This window comes from Rattus norvegicus, chromosome 19 (genome assembly GCF_021556685.1).
Source record: "Rattus norvegicus strain SHRSP/BbbUtx chromosome 19, alternate assembly SHRSP_T2T, whole genome shotgun sequence".
NCBI classification, from domain to species: Eukaryota; Metazoa; Chordata; class Mammalia; order Rodentia; family Muridae; genus Rattus; species Rattus norvegicus.
Window position 1 is genome coordinate 41,770,261 of NC_141552.1, and position 24,090 is coordinate 41,794,350.

Here is a 24,090-nt window from a genome sequence, read left to right on the forward strand (position 1 = left end):
CTGCAAATACTAATATCTAGGTCTAACCTCATCAAAAAGTCATCCCTTAAAAATGCAAAATTAGAGTTTCTTAGCTCTCTATATCAATTGGTGAAATAAAATAAGTAATAAAAATCTCAAGGCTCTAATGAAAAGAGCTTAGAAGATAGCAAATGAAAACAATGAATGGAAAGTACCAGGTGTGTGTGTGTGTGTGTGTGTGTGTGTGTGTGTGTGTGTGTATGCATGTGCATGTGTATTCAAGTGCATGTGTACTGTGTGTGTACTGTGAAGCATGCAGGAATGATTATGGCTACACATATATTTGTATGTTGTTGTCTTAGGGTTTCATTGCTGTGAAAAGACACCATGACCAAAGCAACTCATGTGTTAAAAAATCAAAAAACAAAAAACAAAAAAATTTAATTGGGGAATTGAGTGGAATGGCTTACAGGTTCAGGGGTTTAGTCCATTATCATCTTGTCAGGAAGTATGTCAGAATGCAGGCAGATATGGTTCTGGAGGAGTCAAAAGTTCTACATCTTGATCAGAAGGTAGCAGAAAGGGACTGCCTTCTAAGACATCCAGAAGGAGGCTCTCTTCCACACTGGGAAGAGCCTCAGTATAGGAGGCCTTAAAGCCCACCCCCACTGCAACACACTTCCTCTAACAAGGCCACACCTCTTCCAATAAGGCCACACCTCCAAATAGTGCCACTTCCTATGGCCAAGCACTCAAACTCATGAATCGGTGGGGGCCAAACCTATTGGAAACACCACAGTTGTCTTCATGATATTAAGCTGATGAACAGGTGAACAGTCATAAATTAAGTAAAATGAATCCAAAAGCATCTCAAAGTTCACATGATTTGGGAAATCTTTAAGGTTCTGCTAAACTAAATAAAGCGGTGCTAATTAGATATATGTATCATTTCTAAACAATTTATACTTTTAAAACAATTACTGTACATATGTAAGCTGTATAAATGTGGCCAGGAGAGATGGCTCAGTGGTTGGGAGCACTGGCTGCTCTTACATAGGACCTAGAGGGTTCTCATAACCCACACTGCAGCTCACAGTTAACCCCAGCTCCATGGCACCCAATGCCCTTTTCTGGCCTCTGCAAGCACACAGTCATGCACACGGTGCACATACATACACGTAGGCAGAGCGCCCATGCATATAAAAATAAATAAATCCTAAAATGTATAAATCCCTGAATGTATTATTTTGATATTATTTAAAGGCGAAGAATATTTGAGTATACTCTACATCTAAGAATTGTATTATTGAAAATGTGTATTCTGAGGCAGAAGTTACTTGCTGGGGCTCGGAAGCTTGGGCTTGAGCATCTGCCTAGGGTTAGCTCAGTGGGGTGAGCAATAAGACGGGCACTTTGAGACTTTGGAGAAGACAAGTTTGATTGTGATCTTTTGGAGAGAGTCTGAGGCTTAGCTCAGATTGCCCTGGACCTCATCGTGCCATCCAGGTCAATCTCGAACCTCTGTCAGTCTTCTGCAGGCCACACCAGCGTGCCCGGTCTTTCCCTTGTGAGAACAGAGGATCTCACTGTTGGCTCCAGCTGGCTTAGCAATCCTTGAGCTTCCAGGATGCTTAGAATTTGGATGGAAAAATCATATTAATAAAGGAAGGCAACTCTCCTCTTTGGGATGTTGTTTAAAACTTTTTTTAAAACAATGTTCATTTCTGTAAATTATACATGCGTGCAGTTCTTTGAGGAGCTATTTCACAGCTGCTGTACATAATATACAATAAGCAACGTAAAATGTCAGGTAGGTGAAGAAAGTCAGACATTTTCATAAGGAAAGTTACAAGTGTGAATTCACTTTTGGGTTTTGGTGAATTTAAAGAAAAAGTACTGGTTGAGAGAGAAATATCTATTGACAATATGTATATGTAAAACCCAACAAAACTACAGGCCCAAACAGAAGATTTTAACAAGGTGCAGAATGTCTGAGCAGGTTGCAGTTACAAAAGGTTTAGAAAATAGAATGTAAAATTTTGTTTAAAAGCGATTTTCTGTCTGAGCAAGTTGGGTATAATTAGAAGAGAATTGTCTGTAGATGAAGCCTTTTATGTCAAAAACACACACTCCAAGCTAAAGTACAGTGTTAAAACAATACTTTTCTTTGGAATGTTGATCTGCTCTTTATACAAGACGGGGAAAGGTATTACTGTTCCGACTGCTGGCCTGAGAAACAGAGGTCCCAGGCTTTATTTAGCAAGGTAATTTCTAGCAGTTTGTACTGTCAGTTACTAGGTCTTCACTACATAAGGAAGCCGAGTCTTTGGAACTTTGGAAGTGAGAAGTTTTAGGAATACTGTTTACAGAATGAAAAACAATTGTTTCTTATACCACTGAGATTCATGTGGCTTCAATACATGTGGCTTAAATACATTTGGCTTAAACGTATTTAAATGCGTTTGCAACATTTGCTTTCAATAGTTTATCTCATGCAGGATGAAAGGTGCCGGCTTTTAGTGGTCTGCACAGAACGGGAAGCGTGCAGGTGCCTCTCATCATTCTCCATCGATATTTTATCATAATTATAAGTGTTCCAATTTACATTCTTTTTTAAATCATTATGTTCAACCTAGGTTTGTCTTAAATTTTTGTTGCTTTGTTACGTTTTATTTTGTTTTTAAGACAGAGTTTCTCTGTGTAACAGCCCTGGCTTTCCCCGGAACTCAGCAGAATGGCTTCAAACTCACAAAGAGTCTCGTGCCTCTGCCTCCAAGTGCTGGGATCAAAGACATCCACCCAACCACCACCCAGTTTCTTTAGCCTTGGCTGTCCTGGAAGTCATTCTATAGACTAGGCTGGTCTTGAACTCATAGAGATCCTCCTGCCTCTGCCTCCCAAATGCTGAGATTAAAGGCATGTGCTACCACCATCCCAGAATTTGTCTTCATTTTAATTTTGAATGTAAAAGAATGGAATTCAGTATTACAAGGTGCGTTAAATAACATGGCCTTCTGCATTTGATGTTACAATCCGTTTTCATTCAGGTGGGTGACCAGGTTCGTGATATAGCATGTATTTCAAACCTTTGCGTCTTTTTCAGATTATAATACAATTACGTCTCTCCCTTCCCTTTCTTCCCTTCAAACACTCCCACACACCCATCCCACTCCCCTTCAAATTCATGGTCTTTTTAAAATTAATTGTTCTTACATTCATTTAAACCTAGGTATTTTAAATAAAGATTTCAAAATCAGATTTTAAAATTAAGGCTTTTTTTTCAATCTATAATTAACTTTGATAGTTTTGCAGGACCCAGGACATTTAAGAGATACATCTCAGACATGTTTTATAAATGAGTTGTTTATGCTTCATGTTCATACGAGACTACTTGTATTCTCTCAGTATATTAGTCCTCACTTGAATTCTGTAGTCATTATTGGATGAAACTATTATATTCTATAAAAATAACCAAATTCTCTTTCAGTTGGGAATAATCATCAGTAAGTTCTTCAGCCGTGGCTGTTCAATGTCCTATTCACAGTTAGGCAGCCTTAGTCTTGAGACAGTCTAGAAACTTCCGCAAACAGTGAGAGAACACCGTCTTCAAGAAGGTCCACGAAAGAATGAAAGCAGCTGTGATAAGTGCTAACTTCTGTGAACACAAGGCCACACCTCTGGATTCTGTTAGGACCTAGAGAGCACTAAAAAGAGGCTGGGCCATTTATAAAATTTCTAACCAAGAGTGGCAGAGCTTGCTTAAGTCATATAAGCATGAATTGGTGGGGTAGATTGTTTGTTTGTTTGTTTGTTTGTTTGTTTGTTTGTTTCGAGGAGTTATGGGTTTCTATCAAGTTTTGTTGCAAACCCATCTTTGAATTTTGATGTGACTCTAACAATAGAGGGCTTTCCTCCTTTGTATGTTCCCTGAGAGAGACACTTATGCAAAACAGACTTAACTTGTACATGGTCTTACATGGCTGTCTGTTCTGTTTTGAACACTGCCAAACACTCTTGTAACCCATAGAGAGTTTCTCAATGCCAATGAATATTCAGTTTGTTATCTTCAAGAGGGAAAGGTTGGGATTTTCAGATTGTTCTTTTGCTGGTCATCATGCTTTATTCTATTTTTGCTTTCAATCCTAATGTGTATACCTTAATGCTTCAAAACTGTAAGAAAAATTAAAAAGTATGGTAGCCTAATTATTAGATGTACTATAGGACTCTACGAAAGTCACATGACTGAGGCCTCTGATGAGAACCTTTGTGGCTGCCTGTGGCGCGACCTAGCTTCTCCCTTACGAAGTGGGACATGGCCAAATAGGAAAGAACCTGCCTATCAACACCAGACTTTAGTTCTTTAGTACTTGGCAACCATTCATCAAGAAACAATGCCTGTCACACAAAGATTATTGTCAAGGCTGGAAAAAAAATGAGAGCATATTTTAAATGTCATAAAAATGAGGTCACAAAATTGAAGAGAACGAGACTGCAGTCACCTGAGTCATTCTGACCTAACACATATTTCTGAGGACCCCCTGACATTATAAAGATAAGGAATTATAACCCCACTAAGTGGGGGATATTAACAGTACTCTAAATGTATAAAACAGATTCATTCTGCACCTGATTAACTATCAAATTTCTCTCCATCCAGTCATGGCATTGCACACACATTGCCTTACGGGAGTCATTAGCGTTATTGCTGTAGCAGAAGGACCTGAGAAGGCAACTCAGTGTTGCTGAAGGTGTTTGCCCGCCTCCACTTATATGCATTTCTGGGGAGCCAAGGAGGAGTCATGCTGTAGTGGCAGTCACTGTTTCAGAGCAACATGACACAGGAAGGGAAGGATGGTGAAGGCAAGCAGGCAGCACTGGCATCTGTGACAGCAGAGGGAGCACCATGTCTCCACCCTCCCACTACATGACCGAGCCAACTAGGGGGGACTTAGGAGGAAAGCATTGTGAAATTAGTGGGATTAACAACCCTGGAATCCAGGGAAGAATGCCACAGTTACTGTCATCTCCCCCAAATTATCACAGTAACACTGACTAAAACTCAACCACTGAACTAGGATTCATGTAAAAGATCTGACAAGTTATTTAGATAATTCATAGCACCCGTAGTCTTATGCCACCTAGATCATAAGATCAATTGGATGGCTATTGTCTTAAATCTTAATAGTTTATATACAAACTCATCTTGCCATCTATACTAATATTTTGAATGTTATTTTTCCAGTTAACTTTAATTGGCTTCTATTTCATGTAAATTACAGCCTATATCTGTCCTTGGTTACTAAGCGACCCCTGAAGAAAAATTTAGAACCAGCACATAGTAGCCCAAAGTATTATCTACAAAATAGTTAAATAACTGAATAAATGTATACTCAGAAGTCATTCCCCAGTCCCAATGCCTAGGTCAATAATTCAATTACACACACATACAAAGGTTAGAAAGAACCTATTAAGCATAAGTCACTATAGGAAATCTATGCAGGTGGGACAAAAACATTCCTCCAATCCCTCTTCTCAAACAGAAGAAACCCTAATGAGAGATAGATGTCTGAAACACACTTCTACTCTGAACTCTATGTCCCAGCAGCAGCAGACCCTTTGGGAAGTCTGGTACTGTCATGCACAGGATTCATGTCTGGTAGGGACAGTGAACAGCCAGTGTGTGGTGTTAGGCATGGACAACAGCTACACTGTGCTAGAAGCCATGTTCCACTCAGGGTTGTGGCTCTCAAATGGAGACAGCCCTTGTCTCTGCTCTGGATGGCACCACAGTGGGTGCCGTGACTGAATTTCTTGGTTTTGTTTCCCACTTTGGAAGTTGGGAGTTACTGTTATGCACTTATTATCAACATGGGTGTTTCAGTCATTCTGTTAAGTTCTGTTCACTTTCACCTTTGCAAACACTATGATCATGTTGCCCTCCTAATGCACGAACGTATCCTGCTCATTTTCAGAGGCAAATGGGCCTCACATGGAGAGAAACCTAGAAACAACCCTGTTATTTTATTGGTGCCATTTCTATGATAATTTTTAACAAAATAGAATAAAAAGATACAGCTTAGAACGACTATTCTAGAATCCATGAAATCAGGGCTAAAAATCCCTTCCTTGTTCTGATACATGGATTTAGCAAACCGTAGCTACAAAAACATGTAAATTCTATCTGAATTTTAGAAGGACATGCTTCTGAAGCATCACTTCAGACAGTAACGGGGATTCTCAACTCCTCCTCACATGCCAAACATAAAGACAGAAAGTTTCTTCTGTACTTTGTATCAAATGCACTCGTGAATTGCGTGATGATCCGGGTGTTCATGGCGAATGTGCAGCCTTCCCTTCTCCATCCATGCTTGTGAGCGCTGCATTAAAAATGCTGAGAGTTCCAGGGACTAAGCCACTACCTAAAGACTATCCATGGACTGACCCTGGACTCTGACCTCATAGGTAGCAATGAATATCCTAGTAAGAGCACCAGTGGAAGGGGAAGCCCTTGGTCCTGCTAAGACTGAACCCCCAGTGAACTAGATTGTTGGGGGGAGGGCGGCAATGGGGGGAGGATGGGGAGGGGAACACCCATAAGGAAGGGGAGGGGGGAGGGGGATGTTTGCCCGGAAACCGGGAAAGGGAATATCACTCGAAATGTAAATGAGAAATACCCAAGTTAATAAAGATGGAGAAAAGGAAAAAAAAAAAACGCTGAGAGTGAAGTTAAAATCTAAGCTCCTTGTAGGAAACCATTCGTCTCTCACTCCAGTCCAGCACTCTACCACTTTTCCTGAGTTCAACAAAGAACTCGGAATACGCTGCTTCTGTCCCAACCAATTGGAAATAAAAATAACACTGTATTAGAAGCACCTTACCTTTCGTGAACAGGAGTCGTTTCAGGATAGGAAACTAAGGTCTCATTCTGAGCATTCTTTACAGTCACTCCTTCTGTCATTCATCACCAATAATTGGATGAAAAGCAAGAAGAAATGTCTATAGGTCTTTTGGAAAAACCTCTCCATATTACACAGAACTAAAACCATTTCTTGGTGGGCCCAGAGCTCAGTTCAGCAGTAGAAGTTGCCTGGGTTAATGCAGTAAGTCAGCAAAGCAACAGATCTAATATCAACCGCTTCTTTTGTCCCTGTTTTACTAAGCAACATGACCGTATCCTGTGTTATTCAGTTGAGCTGTGCTTTAGACCTTCTCACTGGCAAGAAAAAGATAAAGAAATAAAGAGTATTACATAAAAGAAGTCGGCGAAGCTTTCTAGTAATGCAGATTATAGATCCAGGCTAATAAAAATGTTTCATGTTAAAAGATCATTGCACCACCAACAGCAATCATGAATGTGAAGTCTGTAATATACACATGTGTAGAGGATTCTACAAAAGTCACATGACTGAGGCCTCTGATGAGAACTTTTGTGGCTGCCTGTGGTACAACCTAGCTTCTCCCTTACTAAGTGGGACATGGCCAATTTATACTATTATATTATATATATTATATACATATAATATATATGATCTGTAATATATCAGTGTCTTATGTGCTATAGAACAGCAGCGTAACTGGAGAACCCTACTTTCCTATCTCTCACAGTTTCGCCACAGTTTGAATCTTTGGGCAGTAATTTATATTCTGTACCAGAGCACCAGGCCCCAGTAAAACAGAGCGGTGTTTACAAACTGTAATGCACACATCCCTCGTTGAGCTTGTGAGAACATTCTGTTCTGTGTTCACACTGGATCTGCTTTACCGTTCCCTCTGAGAAGTGGAAATAATCACATAATTCAGCTCTACGTTTCCCTGCATGTGGACAGGTTGCAACGTGCTCCACCTTGCTTTCTGAGGAGGTAAAGGACAGTGAGTAGAAGATGCCATAAAGTCTCTGCCCCACCAGGGCATCTTGCCATTGTGTCCAAAAGCCAGGGGATGCTAGAGTTTGGACCATAAGTGCCTTCAAAGAGTCATTGTGCTTGCTTTCCATGATGTCTCTAGTGGGAGTTGGACTTTAGTAGAAGGGGGTGAGTAGGAATACTTTAAGACATTGGGACAGGCCCTTGAAGGGGACTGAAGTAGCCTGCCTCATCTCTCCCTTCATTTCCTGGGCATGAGATGGACAGCTTTGTTGAGCCCCTACTGCGCTATCTTGCCCCAGGCTCAGAGACAACAACAAAGCCAACTAAATTATCCAAAATTGTAAGCCAAAGATGGTTCTCGTATTTATGACTTTATTACCCTGGTATTCAGTGATAGAAACTGAATAACACAAGAGAAATGTTAAAAACGACTAAGACAGAACAAAAGATGGTTGGATATCCATCCTCCTTAAAGATGAAACTACATATTTGATACAAAACTCTCATTCTAATCCCCCTCCCCCAAATGTCAGTGGAGGGCTGGAGAGAACAGGGCCTGGGAGTGTCTGGGATAATTTGCAACACAAACTATTTATCTGAGAGGAGGGAACCTCAACCAGGAAAATGCCTCCATAAGATCCAGCCGTGATCAGTCATCAATGGGGGAGGGCCCGGCCTATTGTGGGTGATACTACCCCTGGGCTGGTGGGCCTGGGTTCTATAAGAAAACAGGCTGAGCAAGCCATGAGGAGCACCCCTCCATAGCCTCTACATCAGGTCCTGCCTCCAGGTTCCTGCCCTGTTTCAGTTCTTGTCCTGGCTTCTTTAATGATGAACAGGGATATGGAAGCCAAATAAACCCTTTTCTCCCCACCTTGCTTTTGGTCACGGTATTTCATGACAGCAATGGTAACCCTAACTCAGAGAGAGGGTTTTTGGCATCTAACTCCCAGTTTATCTGTTTAATATCTTAGAAGCTTTAAAAGAATGAGACAATTGTCAAACGTTTCATAACATTATGTCAAATTCACAAAAATCGGAAGATAAATATAGTATAAAATAGCATAAACCATAAAACCTAAATCCATTTTTCTCCAGACAGCAAAAATTAACTAGAAGCTAAGATAAAAATAAGAACAAGTATAGAAACAGACACCCCATCTAGCTGAGCCACCTCTGCCTTTAGACAAATAATTCATTCTTTTTAAAAAGAATTGTCTTGTATACTTATTCCATGAGGATGATAAGCGCTGATGATTTGAGTCTTCTCTAACTGACCTAAAAATCGTACACCGGCACTTGGAAGCTACCCAAAATGGTTCTCAATGCCAAACCAGAGACAAGTTGGGTGAGGGAAAAGAGATTCATATTGTCTTATAATTCATATGATGAGTATCTCAGAATCCATACTAATATAAATAAATAAATAAATAAATAAATAAATAAATAAATAAATAATAAATGAATGACTGAGTAAATGTGAAAGAAACAGGTCTCCTGTGCACAGGATTTTAACAACCTATGTAGATGGTTCACTACAAATGTAGAGAGCGGTCTCCACACTCCTCCTCCACAGTCATGAGCTGTGTGGACTGAGTCCCTTCCAAAGGATCCAGTGTGGAAGGGATAGTAGTGACGTAATTCTGTAGTGTGACACTGACCAACCATTCCCAACAGGTGACCAAGATGAAAGGGCAAAATCGTGTCATGATAAGGAATCTTAATAAGTGGTGAGAACAGCATTTCGATCTTGAGGTCTTCCTTCCCCGTAAAAACCACGAAAAGCCAGCAGTGTCCGATGACAGCTTCGCACTCCAGCCAGGAGTCCTACGGTATATCTCACTGGTATTCCTCACGGCTGCCAAGGTCAGCCAAAGCCACACAGGTCCATGACACTGTCACAGGCAAATGTGGACTCCAGAGACATGACAACTCAGAAACAAGGTAAAAAATCAGTGGGATTTCAGGACAAAAAATGAAATTAGATAAAAAGTAAAGAAATCTCGGTGATGTGTAAGCTGTAGTTAATGGTACAGTTAATGACGAGTGTTGGTTCGTTAGTCATAACGAATGCACCATTGTGAGATTTTATCAGGGAAAATTGTGTGTGGGCTGCATGAGAATTGCATTGCCCCAATTTGTCTATAAATCCCAAGTTGTTCTAGAATAAATGCAGATTTTTAACAAAAGTCATGCAAGTATAACTCCACGGCGGTACCATATCCCAGTTTAAGAGCCTTCCAGGTACCTTCGTGCTAGACATAAACTCTAGAGAGAACACTCGGTCTGGCCTCCCCGCCAGTCATACTGTGTCTTTGGACAGGGATCTCCTGTCCTTGACATTTATGCGACATGCATGAGGCTTAACAAATGCTGGATGAATCCCAAACACATGGTTCTGTGTATCAGCAACATTCACTGCTAATTTTATTTTATTCAGTACAAATCAGGAACATGGTTAGGAAGTGTATTTCAAAAATTATGATGCCCTCCTTTCAAAGTTCAATTAAAAACTACTGCAGAAAGAGACCGGTTTCTTCCAGAGATGATTAGGAAGTTTATCTTCAGTTGTATAAATCACTTGCTGTGGACTCAAACAAGATGACGTTTCCTTTTGTAGTGGATCCTGTCTACCCACTGTGTAAAGAGAATAAAGGGCAGCTTTATTATGAAGTCGGATTGCTAAATTTGTGTTACCATCACCGTTTCTCTGGCAACCACTGATATGAGGAAAGTAATAAGCTGACTGCAGGGTAGAGAAGAAAGACATGCCTTCTCCTGGGCTACCTAGCCCACCCTCTTTGGAAATGCCTCAGCCTTTCCACACAGCAGTGAGCATTCAGGAGCAAAGCGCTCACTGGAGAGAGACGGTACCACTACCCACTCTTGGCACTGCACCATTTGGATAAAGAAAAATTTCTCAAAATAAATTAAGTAGCCACAACTCAAAGTTGTTCTTTTGTATTTTGTAAGAAATTATTTCATTAATAGTTCTGATGCTGTTCTTTCTTAATATTTTTTATACTAGCCATGTGTGCAGGTTGAGATAGTTTCCACAGGAAAAGCTATTCATGGGAGAAGGAAAAAGGAACTGCTCAGCCATTCCTTTCCAGAAAGAGGATTAACATCCCACCTTGAAAGAAAAATAGGAAGAGTCTAAAGAAATCCAACTTCTTCAGAAAAATTGCAAGTTAAATAAATACAAATAGAGCTACACATAAAATATATTACGACGTATGTATAACTAATTTCAGTTGTTGGTAAGGTTTTTGAATACCTTTCATTGTACTCATTCAAACCAAGAACATGGTAGTTTAACAATGTAGCTGGTAATTCTGGTTTGTGTGTGTGTGTGTGTGTGTGTGTGTGTGTGTGTGTGTGTGTGTGTGTGTGTGTGTACACATGTGATATCTGTGCTTATACACATGCATACATGTATGTGTTCAGAAATACTGAAAGGCCATTATTCCCTTTCAAAAAATCTTGATTTTCTGGTAGTTTGTTTTCCTTCACAGGACATTTCAATGTTCAGAGTAAGCCAGCGTTTATCAAGCACTGAGCGTGCCCCTGGTGCTGCTTTGAACAGGAAGAATGCACTGCTCTTTGACTGAGTACAGAACCTCAGTGGACAGCGCAATGCATCAAATCGCGTACTCATGACGTTCATGTTCAGCCAGAGCCCAGAATGGGATCTTATGTGAAAATAAAGTGTTTTCAGGCTGGTAAAGTTCAGAAAGGGGCACACTACATTAAGATGGGCTGTAATTCCAAATTTGTCAGTCTCAAACTGATGTCCTTACAGTAAGGAGAAATAGTCACAGGAGAACAGCATGTGACAGCAGAGGCAGAACAGAGTGACTCAGAAAGCCATGAGTCAAAGGACCATGAAAGCCAGAGATCCAGGCTAGAGACCAGAAAGCCCTTCCCCCAAGGCATCTGTGAGAGCAAGGCCCTGAAAACACGTTTATTGGTGCAGACTTGCTTCAGTTCCCCCCGGAACCCATATGACAGCTCACAACCACTTATGACTCGAGTTCCAGGGGATCTTACACTCTCTTACGACTTCTGCAGGCCCCGAGTATGCAGGTGGGCCACAGACACACTCTGGCAAATACTTATACATATAATGTCAAAATAAGTTTTAAAACGGAACGGATTTAGGTGAGATAACCTTTTTAAAATACTGCATCCCTACTCATGTCTATCAGAATAGATGCCACAGATGCAAAGATGGGGTCAAGGAGAAAATGGGATTTGCTTCTTTCCTTTGCCGTTTAGAAGCCCAGACCTACACTGCACATCGCATTCATTCCTTTAACAGGGTGGTTGACGATCCCGACTACAGGATAAAAGTTTTTCAGTGAGGTTCCCAGCCATGGCTAAAAAGCAATAAAACTAAAGATGTGTGAAATGAAATTATCAGTCACAGACCTGATGAGGTTCCAAAGCAGGAGCTAGCAGCATCCTTCAGCCCTTTGCAGTCTCCCAGCGTGCTCCCGCCCCACCCCACTCGGCGCAGTTACTCAGTCTTACAACGCTGAACTGTGCGGTGATGGCTTTCTTATTCCTGACCATGCTGCTGCCCCAGACTCTGCCCAACCCTCTCACACTCCCCACTGATCTCATCATTTCTTCTCCAAAGGGCACTTTGGAGAGACTGGTAGACAGGGAGAAACCTCAGTCAAACGTGCGCCCGATTGAGTACTTGGCTCGCCCACCCACATCAGCCTGGGGGCAGAAACAAGGCTCACTACACGTGGCCCAGAAAGTAACCATTCAAGAAGAAAAGAACAAGTGGATTTCCGAACCATTAATATTTCTCAGCTTTCTCCCATCATCCTATCCAGTACTTTATATTCTTAACGTCTGGACTAAGAAAATAAAAGTGTCTCACCCAACTTTATGACTAGTACCATATAAAAAGGAATCCGAAATAACAATAAGACACACCAGGAAATTGGGACTTCTTAAATAAATGTGCGGATGAGTTTGGGGCTTCCTTTTGCTAGAATTAGAAAAACTATCAGCAAGCTTTCCAAAAATGGAGAGGGAAGGGGCTGGGGATTTAGCTCAGTGGTAGAGCGCTTACCTAGGAAGCGCAAGGCCCTGGGTTCGGTCCCCAGCTCCGAAAAAAAAGAACCAAAAAAAAAAAAAAAAAGAAAAGAAAAAAGAAAAAAAAGAAAAAGAAAAAATGGAGAGGGAAAGGACAGGGGTGGGACGGGGAGGGAAAGAAGGAGGGAAAAGCTTAAAAAGAAACCAGAGAGAAATAAAGTTTAAAATGTCAGTGAAATGCAAGCCTAACCAGTTAAAAATGAGAAGACAAGGTAAGGCGTCCGCGCCTGCTGCGTATCTGGAAACCTGGAGAGTGGCACTGTGCCAGTGCCGGCGCTCCCCACCCAGCTACCCTGTCCACTCTAATTCTCACAGCTGCCCCCATTATCCTGCTCTCTCTCAGACCCAGACTTCATAGACCACCATCACACCGTCACTGAGAAGCGCCTGCCCTCCCGGGAAAACACAAAAGTAAAGCTCCTTCTTATAGCTTCATTACAGCTTTCCAGGGGACATTTTCCATGACACTTTTTTTCAGAAACTGTTTTTTTCAAAAACAGGAAAAAAAAGGCAATGTAAATACGTGGGTGTGGGTGTGTCTATTGGGAAAATTAGCACACAGATGGGCATGCACACATATGTACATACACAGGGCTCATATGGGAAAGTTGGCACACAGATGAGCATACACATGTATGTACATACACACAGGCTCATATGGAATAGTTAGCACACAGATGAGCATGCACATGTATGTATATATACACACACACACAGGGCTCATATGGGGTAGTTAGCACACAGATGAGCATGCACATGTATGTATACACACACACACACACAGGCTCATATGGGAAAGTTGGCACACAGATGAGCATGCACATGTATGTATATACACACACACACACAGGCTCATATGGGAAAGCTGGCACACAGATGAGCATGCACATGTATGTATAGACACACACACACATAGGGCTCATATGGGAAAGTTGGCACACAGGTGAGCATGCACTTGTATGCACACAGACACACAGAGGGCTCATATGGGAAGTTAGCACATAGCTGAGCATACACACATATGTACACACACACAGGCTCACATGGGACAGTTAGCACACAGATGAGCATGCACATGTATGCACACTCACAGGCCTCATAGCCAATGTCTGACTGACAACGCAGGATGTGTTATGGTGGAGGCATCCACAATCCATCCTCTTATCCCAAAGTGAATCCAAATCTAAGAAAGCCTCAATTAGACTTCACATCTTGCAAAAGGAAATTTTGTGTAAACCCTATTGATGCTAATCCTCTCCAGCCTGTATCATCTCTCCCACTCCCGCACCACCCACCTTCTGCTTCAGCCCACACCACCTCCTCCCATCCCAACCCACACCACCTCCTCCCACACAGCCGTTTCCTGAAAGGAGTAAATCATGGCACCCGATTCAGGCTTTGTTCCTACAAATTTGGCATCAAAGAGTTCACTTCCAGGTGAGGCTTTTGACTTCAAATATAAATAATGTAGACCTCGATTAGGTTAAATTGGAATAAACCTTGCCTTGTAGAAAGGTCATGCGAATTTAATTGATTCTGAGCAAGTTGATAGAAGTGGAAATAGGTTGGATGTGGGGACAGGACTGTTTCTATTTCATTGTTAAGTTCATTATCTGTCCCTGCTGTGACAGCACCCACAGGAAAGCAGGCTGTATTCAGTGAGGACGGAGGGTTGCCAGAGCGTTCTCTCCTTTGGCAACGACATGCATGTGCAAGTGATTGGTTTGCTTTTGCATAAGCATATAATAAGGAAATAAATTATTGTGTTATTTCTTTATTTGCTTGGTTTTTGATCTCCTAATGTGGAATTCTTGGCTCTGGAAGCTGAAGGAAATAACATGTTCACCAGAGTCAGCATCCTTTTGTTCTGACGTTGAGACTTTTGAATGTCTTACGAAACTGGTATTGGAAATTTGATTGATTTTAAAAGGACTCTGTTTTATACATTCTATTACAACATTATATTGGTTACAGTCAGTTAAGTACTTAATTTGTGCCCTGGATTTTATTAGAAAACTGTATAGATTACTTTCCCAATATTGAAGGTATTGTTTTTCTCTGACTAGTAGTTATTTGTGGGGTTTGTTGTTTGTTTGTTTGTTTGTTTGTTTGTTTGTTTGTTTTGCAGTGGTTTGAATATGCTTGGCCCAGGGAGTGGCACTATTAGGAGCTGTGATGCTGTTGGAGTAGATATGGCCTTGTGGGAGGAAGTCTATCACCATGTGAGTGGACAATGTGACCCTCCTCCTAGTCACGTGAAGGTTAGTCTCCTTCTGTTTGCCTTCGGAACAAGAGGTAGAACTCTCAGCTCCTCCAGCACCATGCCTGCCTGGATGCTGCCATGCTTGATGATAATAAACTGAACCTCTGAACCAGGCCAGCCTCATTAAATGTTGTCCTTTATGAGAGTTGCCTTGGTCATGGTGTCTGTTCACAGCAATAAAACCCTGAGACAGTTTTGTGGTTTGTTTTAGTTCATATTGTAAAAGTCTCCAATGAAGATGCAGTATTTAATTCATTCTCTTGAGTAAATAATTTCCTTTCCTTATATGCTACTTTCTCCTAAAGCAGTTAGATTTATGTATTAGTCAGTTTTCTATTTTCACATTTTATGTCAAAAATGTGCTCTGCCTTAATTAAATGACACTACAAGGTAGCTATACTTTTCTTGAGGAAAATATTTTTCTTTGTTGTTAAAGAACTTAATAAGCATGATAAAAACACATTTTTGCATTATGTTCATTACTTGATCCTCATAAATATACTGTTAGTATTTTATTTTTCAGATTTTCACCAACTATGTAGCTTTTGTCTATCTTTTTTAAACTACTTATTCTGTGACTTTCCAACTTTAACTAAATATGAATCATTTTCCTATGTATTCAACAATCTTACTAATAAACAAAATGAAATATGTTTCAATTTATTTCTTTAATTAGAAAGAACAACAGCATCACTGCTGGACTTACAGAGGTGATGGCCCCTCAGTAGCCTGTGATACCTGTTACTGGGAATTGCTACAGCGGGACATGTTGGGTCTGGATACACTTCCTAAATCACATCATGCCAAAGAGGAAAGAAGGCGTGAGGAAACCTTAGCTTCCAACTTTCAGCTAGAAGGAATACATACTCTTTTATGGGAGAAAATTAGATTTTGCTCCATGTCCCCTGAATAGGACTAGAAATCAGTAGGAAGAAGCTTATGGGGGAGTAAGTTCTTCTACATAGAGGAGGATTTCAAGAGCACCAGTAGGAAGTGAATGTCCTGCCACTGGAGACCCAACAAAAGCTGGACCTAATGATTGTAGCGGTGAGCCCTCAACAGACTGGGAAGTTGGACTAGAATTAAAGATTCCTTACAAAGGGAACAATGAAGAACAATTGTTTTTGAAGGCAAAAGCCCTCTGCACACTTGTTCTGAGACACTTCATGAGCGTTGTGGCATTGAACCATGACCTTAACAATGAATGCGTACAGTACAAGCACTCTGTTTTCAAGTGTGTGTCAAATCTGCTGTGCAGATGGAGATCCCGACAGTTGTGAGTAGCCACATGCAGGTGCCGGGAACCTTCAACCCTTATATAAATGACTTTAAAAGCAAAAAAAAATGTTTTTTTCACACAATATATCCTGATCATGGTTTACACCTACCAAATCCTCCACCCTCCCAAATCCATGAACTTTCTTTTTCTCTTTTACTAGAAACAATTATTATCTAAATAATGATAAAAATACAGTAAAAACAAAAAAAAAAGAAAAAAGAAAAGGAAAGATGCCGGAGGAGAAGGAAGAGAAGAACGAGGAGGAGGAAAAGGAGGAGAAGGAAGAAGAGGAAAAGGAAGAAGAGGAGGAGGAAGAAGAAGAGGAAGAGGAGGAAGAGGAGGAGAAGGAGGAAGAGGAAGAAGAAGAGGAGGAGGAAGAGGAGGAGGAGGAGGAAGAGGAGGAAAATAGTAAAAAACCCAAGAATGAAAGTACCAGAAACACAGATAGATGCAGAGACACATACACATCTTCACACAGAGAGAAATTCCATAAAAACACAAAACTGGAAACCGTAATATATACATGTAAAGGACCGATATGTTTAAAAACGAAGACAGAAAACAAGACAAAACAAACAAGAAGCAAGCAAAACAAAACCCTGACAAGGGATTAAGAAACAAAGAACTTCCAAAAGTAAAAACCCCCACCACTGAGTTCATGTTGTGTGGGCTGTCTGCTGCTGGGCTCAAGGCTCGCCCTTCTAAGTGGTTTGATACCCAAAGAAACTGTGTTAGAGAAAACTAATTTTAAGTACTTTAAAAATCTTTTCTTTAAAAATAAAAGCGTCCAGAACTAGGGGAGAAAAACAACCTTTTTTTTTAATTACATAAATTGGAAATTATCCAAAATGAAAATCTCTGGATTCAGGGTTGCTGTTTTTGACAAAGTATGAAGGACACTCTTTAAAACGACCCCCATCTTCGTGATAGAGAAGTCAAACTAGGAAATAGAGCACGGGGACGAGATCTGCTCTGTAGCCTATGGTGGCTTGTTCTTCCACATCAGACTTTTCCAGAACCATGACATATTTTAAAGGGCAGGCTATTGCATTTTATGAATGCAATAGGTTAGTTTCTTTCTTTTGACTTCCAGAAGACCTCCTGCCTTTTAAAGTGGATCACTAACTTGGAGATGGTTACCTGAATCACTAACTTGGAGATGCTTACCTGAATCACTAGCTAGGAGATGGTTACCTGAATCACTAACTTGGAGATGGTTACCTGAATCACTAGCTAGGAGATGGTTACCTGAATCACTAGCTTGTCATCTCTGGGAAATAAAGATATCCGGAGAGGAGCATGCTCACTTGACTTAAACTGTCAGAAGTTTTGAATGTTTTAATTATGTAAGATTTTCTGCAATTTTATGTGGTTGCCTCTAATCTGCCAGCATAGTCTTCTTTGTTTAACTCTCAGGTAGGGATATAAATAGAATGTAACCATAGTGTGCCAAGTTTTGTGCAGTGTGTCACCAACTGTCTCTCACTGCGATCACTGACCGTAGAAAACTTATCATCAAAAAGAGTTGTAGAAAATGCACCTGCAGGCCAATATCCATACCATAAGGACATAGGCAATGAATGGCAAACTCACAATAATGATCAGGGCTTTGGTGTCACACACTAAAGGTCACATCCACCCGGAGTGTTTTGAGATGACTGATGGGTGCAGTTCACCTGGAAAGGACCTTAAAGCATGGGTAGAACATTAGAGACAGAGATATGATCAATGGAAGAGGGCACTAAAGAGAGAAAATAGTGTGAACACACAGGAAGTATTTCAAGAGATCAGCTAGTCTTAGTAGAAACAAAATGTTCAAGAGCAAGTATCAGAATGGTACAATGCTCAAACAGAGGTCTCAGCAGCCTTTCTCTCTCTGACAGTTACAGGTTCTCTTGTACATTTCCTTGTGTGCCTTCTTCTAAAGCTTATCTTTATTTTGGACATGATGCCCCACTATTTGTAAGGGCCCAACTATTACTATTCAAGGTTAAAAAAAACTTTCCTGAAAGTTGATTTTTTTTTGGTTCTTTTTTTCGGAGCTGGGGACCAAACCCAGGACCTTGCGCTTCCTAGGCAAGTGCTCTACCACTGAGCTAAATCCCCAACCCCGAAAGTTGATTTTTAAGATTCTACTTTGAGCAGAGACACAAGAAAACACTGCCACATCTTATTTTTCCTATTCTGAGAACCAAACTTGGAGAACATAAATCTTCATAAGCTTTAGTTGGTTTAGTTATGCTTGTAAATTATTTGAATTCACATGTGAGAAGGGCTCGTATATCAAGTGTCACAGACCAAGTCTTTCATTTTAAATAGCCTTATATTTCAGAACAATGCCACACAAGAATTAATGTCATTGAGTCCTGTCTTGTTCCCTTTAAGTTTGCCCCTAGAAATGGCACTTGGTATCTTCAAATCTCTGAGTCCTAATAATTCATGAGCTCTGTTCATTGCCCTAATTCTAAATATCTTCCTAGATATTAAAACAATGAAAAGAACTCCTTGTCCACAGGTTGAAAGAAGCCACATTGTTAAAAAAAAATGTCCTTACTACACATTCAATACAACTCATCCTAATAACAAGGACTATTTTTACAGAGTTGAGAGAACAAAGAACATTTAAGAATCATAGAAAATGTACTTCGAGGAGCAACATCTCTCTCTGTCTCTCTGTCTCTCTCTGTCTCTCTCTCCCTCTCTCTCTGTGAGTGTGTGTGTGTGTGTGTGTGTGTGTGTGTGTGTGTGTGTGTGTGTAAAAACAAAAGTCATGAACTGTGGTGGATTGGGATATGGAACAGTTAGAGTAGAAAGTGGGGGATGAAAATTATGTAAATAAGGTGCTGATGCATGAAATCTTCAAAAAAAAAAAACTAATTCATGTGAAATCAGAGGAAAAAACAACAAATGGCCCAAACTATCTAAACAATAACAAAAAGAGCAAAGAAGAAAGCATGAGGCCACCTGCTTCCAACTATGTTGCAAAACTGCAGTGATCAAAACAGTATGGTTTTGACCTAAAGACAGATTCACAAACCAATGGACAGAACAGAGAGCCTGAAGTCAGCCTGCATGTGCATGAAAGCTGCTAAGAACGGGCACTTTTAGTTTTTGCAATAGCTGTCTCCATAAAAATTGGGTAACAAAGAATCATGAAAGTAGATTAGGAAAGGGTAAAGACTATGCTTCAGTACACCTGCAGAGGTAACAAGATCCCAACAGCAGAGAAAACAAGAGAAAAAGAGAGAAATGAATTACACCCAACAAGCATCCAAACAGCAGTGTAAACAGGTCTCGGGGCTAAGAGACAACTAGACATGGTAGGAAACTCTAAGAACATTACATCTGCACAAAGGGTTAATATCCAGATTAGATACACCATACGCCTTAACAGCCAAACAAAAATCCAATTAAAACTGGCAGTAAGTCTAAATAAACATGTCTCTATGAAAGACGTACGAATTACTAATGGGTATATAAAAAAAGATTTAAAGGCTTAATATCAACTAAACCCAGCTGGGAACCCCGGAAGCTACAACAACAAACAACTGTAGAGGCAGAAACATCATGGGAGTGACTGACCACTTTCTGATTGAAGTCAAGCCCCGCTTCATAACTTAAAACCCATACCTGACCCCACTGTCTGGCTAAGAACTTATGACTGGTCATAGACCCTGGAAAACTTACTACCATGACTCTGATAAACAGACAGCATTAAACCCAGTCCTAGTAACTTCTTGCTATACCCATAGATTAGGGCATCTTCCAGCCCTGGTCTGAGGAGCCTCTCTCTGCAGTAAATGGCTACAGAACAGTCTTCAGCCATAAAAATTCAATGAAATGCTGTCATTTGCATCAATCTGGCTAGAATGGGCATCATCATAGTAAGTGAAATAGACCAAGCTCAGAAAAGCAGCTACTACACAATTTCACTCCTATCTCGAGTCCAAAAGGTTTGAGTCATACAAGTTGAGAGTAGAGTGGTGGTTGCCAGGAACTAGGGACAGCAGAGAGAGGGAGGATGGCGGAGTTGGGGGGAGGGGGATGGCAGAGTGCACTATCTCATAATCAAATGCAAGAAGTAATTTTGGTGCTCTAGCAAGGAAGGATGGTTGTGAATTATTGTGTATAAATGTTAAATCACATGCACAAGAAAAAAAACAGAAAAGTAAAAACTAAATAAAATATTTTCCACTCCAGTTATTTGAAATTGCTTGGTGACTAAAGATTTGTGGTGCCCTGATCCTTGCTTGTAGAATCTTCCCCAGGGAGCTGTTCTTTTCAGCGGTTACTTTTCAGTAGAAACTCACAGCCAGCTAAGCCTGTCTCTTATTCACTGTCCAGAGGTCTCCACCTTCAAGCACACAGGGAGAATGAATGACCCAGCACGTTCTTGAAAATAGCTAAGATTAGGTACAATAGCCGTTGTGTTTTTGAACAGCCCTGGAAGTTTGCAATGAGCTAGCTTTCAGTTCCAGATCCTGAGACTGGAGCAGCTTGTCTTTTGCTATAGGCCCTCTGATGCCTTCTGCTGCTCCATAAACTTCTGAGATCTTCCTCCCTCTACGGTATCCAAGGCCTTCATGGGGAGCACAAATCAGGCCCTGGCATTCTGCCCTCCAGGCATATCGCTTCTTGCTTGGCAAAGCCAGGGCTTCTTAGCATCATTTGCTTGTCTCTCCTCAGCAATGACTTGTTCTCTAAAACTGTTCTTTGTGAGAAGAGTCTCTCAGCCAGCCCTGCACTGCTAGCATCTGAGTCATGCTGTATTGGCTCTGCTGAGTATTCAAGGTGCTGCATGCTCTGAATATTAGCAGAAGTTAATTTTATTTTATCTGTTCCACTTGAAAAAGAGTCTTCAAAACCAACCATCCAATTTAATAAAGTCACTCATAAACTAGAAGTTCCTAATGTTAATTGTGGGAAAAAGCCAACAACAGTTCACCAAAATCCACTAAAAGAAATTCAGTAATATCCCTGCTCACAGAAGAAAAGACCATATCACCTTTGGAGCTGCAGGGAGATCCTGAAGCACACTCATCACAGATATGTAGAGATCAAGTAAACAGCAAAAACACTTAAGCTTTTCTACAGCATGGGGGAATAGACAAGTCGAAAGTCAAAAATATAGCTCCCAAGAGGAGAGTCAACTCCCTCAGGAAGCTGACATAAAGTGCCTTCTGATAACTGTATCTTTTCCAACCCCTCCCATTCATAGTTCAACAAACCAATCAGACTTTATATGGACACGTTATGGTCATCCATTCATGCAATTATTACAAAATGGCCTCTCCCCATAGAGTAGATTCTATATGAAACACTAGGCAGATACTGATAAAAGAGTCCCAACAAAAGCCCCACCTACATGGCAATAACAGGAAGTCATGAATTAGTCACAACTCATAAGATTAAATGGGAAGAGGGAACTGGATAGAACCCAGAAGTACTCCGAACATGAAAGACAGTTAAGAGGAAGACACCAGGAAGAATACAAAGCATGGGGAAGTGAAAAGGAAACCGGCTTCCACCTCAGAATTTCACTCTTCAGAGAGCTTAAAAGGCATTCAGGATACCTAGTCCACACGAAATTAAAAGGAGCAACAATTCAATAAGAGATAATACGAACACTTCCTTTTCCAAGCAGTCGCCAAGATTGCTGAAGTGAAGCAGAAGTGAACCTTCCACAAGTACATCTACCATGGCATGGACCTTGACCAACTGCTGGACATATCCTATTAGTAGCAGTGCCCTCCAGACGTGGCACCTGAACCGTGGCCTGCAGCAGAAGCAACACTCACTGCTCAAGTGCTTGAGAGAGGCCAAGAAGGTGGTGCCACCCATGGAGAAGCCTGAGGTGGTGAAGACCCACATGAAGAACATAATCATTCTGCCTGAGATGGTTGGCAGCATGGTGGGTGTGTACAACAGCAAGACCTTCAACCAAGTGGAGATCAAACCAGAAATGATTGGCCACTACCTGGGCAAGTTCTCCATTACTTACAAGCCTGTGAAGCATCGCCAACTGATATTGGTGCCACCCACTTCTCCTGATTCATCCCCCTCAAGTAGCAGAGGCCAATAAAGGCTCGTTATTTAAAAACAAACAAAGAAAAAAACAAAAAACAAACAAGAACAAAAACAAAATAAAAAAACCAAAGATAACATATTCAGGTCTGAGCATAGGACAGATGTTAAGACTTTGAACCTGTGTTCTGTGTACCAGGTAACTTGAAGCCTGCTCCTAACTATCGCATTCTAAGGGAAGCCTGTATATATCTTGGCAAAGATAGGAAAAGCTCTGGACTAGAAACAGTAGCCTCTGAAAAAGAACTGTTTATATAATAATTCTTCTGCATAAGCCTGGGGTTCAAGTACAGCTGTTCACACAAACAGAGCTTGGGTGGGGGGTTGGGAGTCAGTGATGTCTTGTGGAAACAAATAAATCCTATCTGGACGAAAGTATCCTCAGGTCCCTTAAGAACTACTTTTAAGATTAACCAAAAATGTACCCATATTTTATTAAAATAATGAATTGAAACTTGAGATAAAAGTCCATTGTAAGAATCAGCAAAAATCTATAAGAAACTTAAACTTCAGATACCAAATCTAAAACGCAAAAATTAAATAAGCATGAGATGCCTACAGAAATAAAAGCTAGAAGTAGATTTTGAGAAACAAGACATATTAGAAATTATTTGACAGATCTGAAGAAAAGAAATTGTGTTGACTCTCTGGGATCTGTCCCATCCACCCTTCCCACCACGAAAAGGTTGATATCTGTGGACAATCAGACCAGGCATGCTACTTTACGTAGGGTTTCTATTGATGTGACATAGCACCATGACAAAAGAACAAGTTGAAAAGGAAAAGGGTTATTCTGCTTACATTTCCAGATCATAGTCTACCATTGGAGGAAGTCGAGACAGGAACTTAAGCAGGGAAGGAACCTGGAGGCAGGAGCTGATGCAGATGACACAAATGATGAAGGGTGCTGCTTATGGGTTTGCTTCACATGGCTTGTTCAGCCTACTTTGTTCTAGAACCTAGGACTATCAGTCCAGGGATGACACCATTCACAATAGGCTGGACCCTCTCTCCATGATCAGTAATTTAGAAAATGCCCTACAGCTGGATCTCATGAAGACATTTTCTTAACGGGAGCTCCTTTTTCTCTGGTGACTCTAGCCTGTGTCCAGTTGACATATAAAACCAGCCAGTAAACATGCTATGGACCCTTCTGACCAGGTCTGGGCAAACTGGAGGACAGACAGACCGGTAGAAAGAGGATGAGTCTAGGTGTTTGCACTCAGTGTCATTCCTGGGAAGACCAGAGTTGCCTCTATCTGTGGCCGAAGTTGATGGCTCCAACCTGCTCTCCGTACCCTTCCTTTATGCAACATCCACTGACATCTACTCCATCACTGTTCCTGCATCAGCTTTTCTTGCGGATGGCCTTCTGCATAGCCAGAAAGGGACAAAACCCTACAGAGATATGGCGGTCCTACCTGCAGCATAATTTTCAATAGTAACATCAGCCAGAAAATGATGGGGTGTTGTCTTCCAAATGCTGCTGAGAGGAGGAATTGTGTCACAGTACTATTCAATGGCAA

The 24,090-nt window shown here is 41.0% G+C and overlaps 1 protein-coding gene and 1 pseudogene across 6 annotated transcripts in view; one reads left to right on the forward strand and one right to left on the reverse strand.

Annotated features, from left to right (window-relative positions):
• Nucleotides 1-24,090, reverse strand: part of Inpp4b (inositol polyphosphate-4-phosphatase type II B) — a 743,006-nt gene that overhangs the window by 700,489 nt on the left and 18,427 nt on the right.
• Nucleotides 14,318-22,605, forward strand: LOC147999410 (small ribosomal subunit protein uS19 pseudogene; annotated as a pseudogene).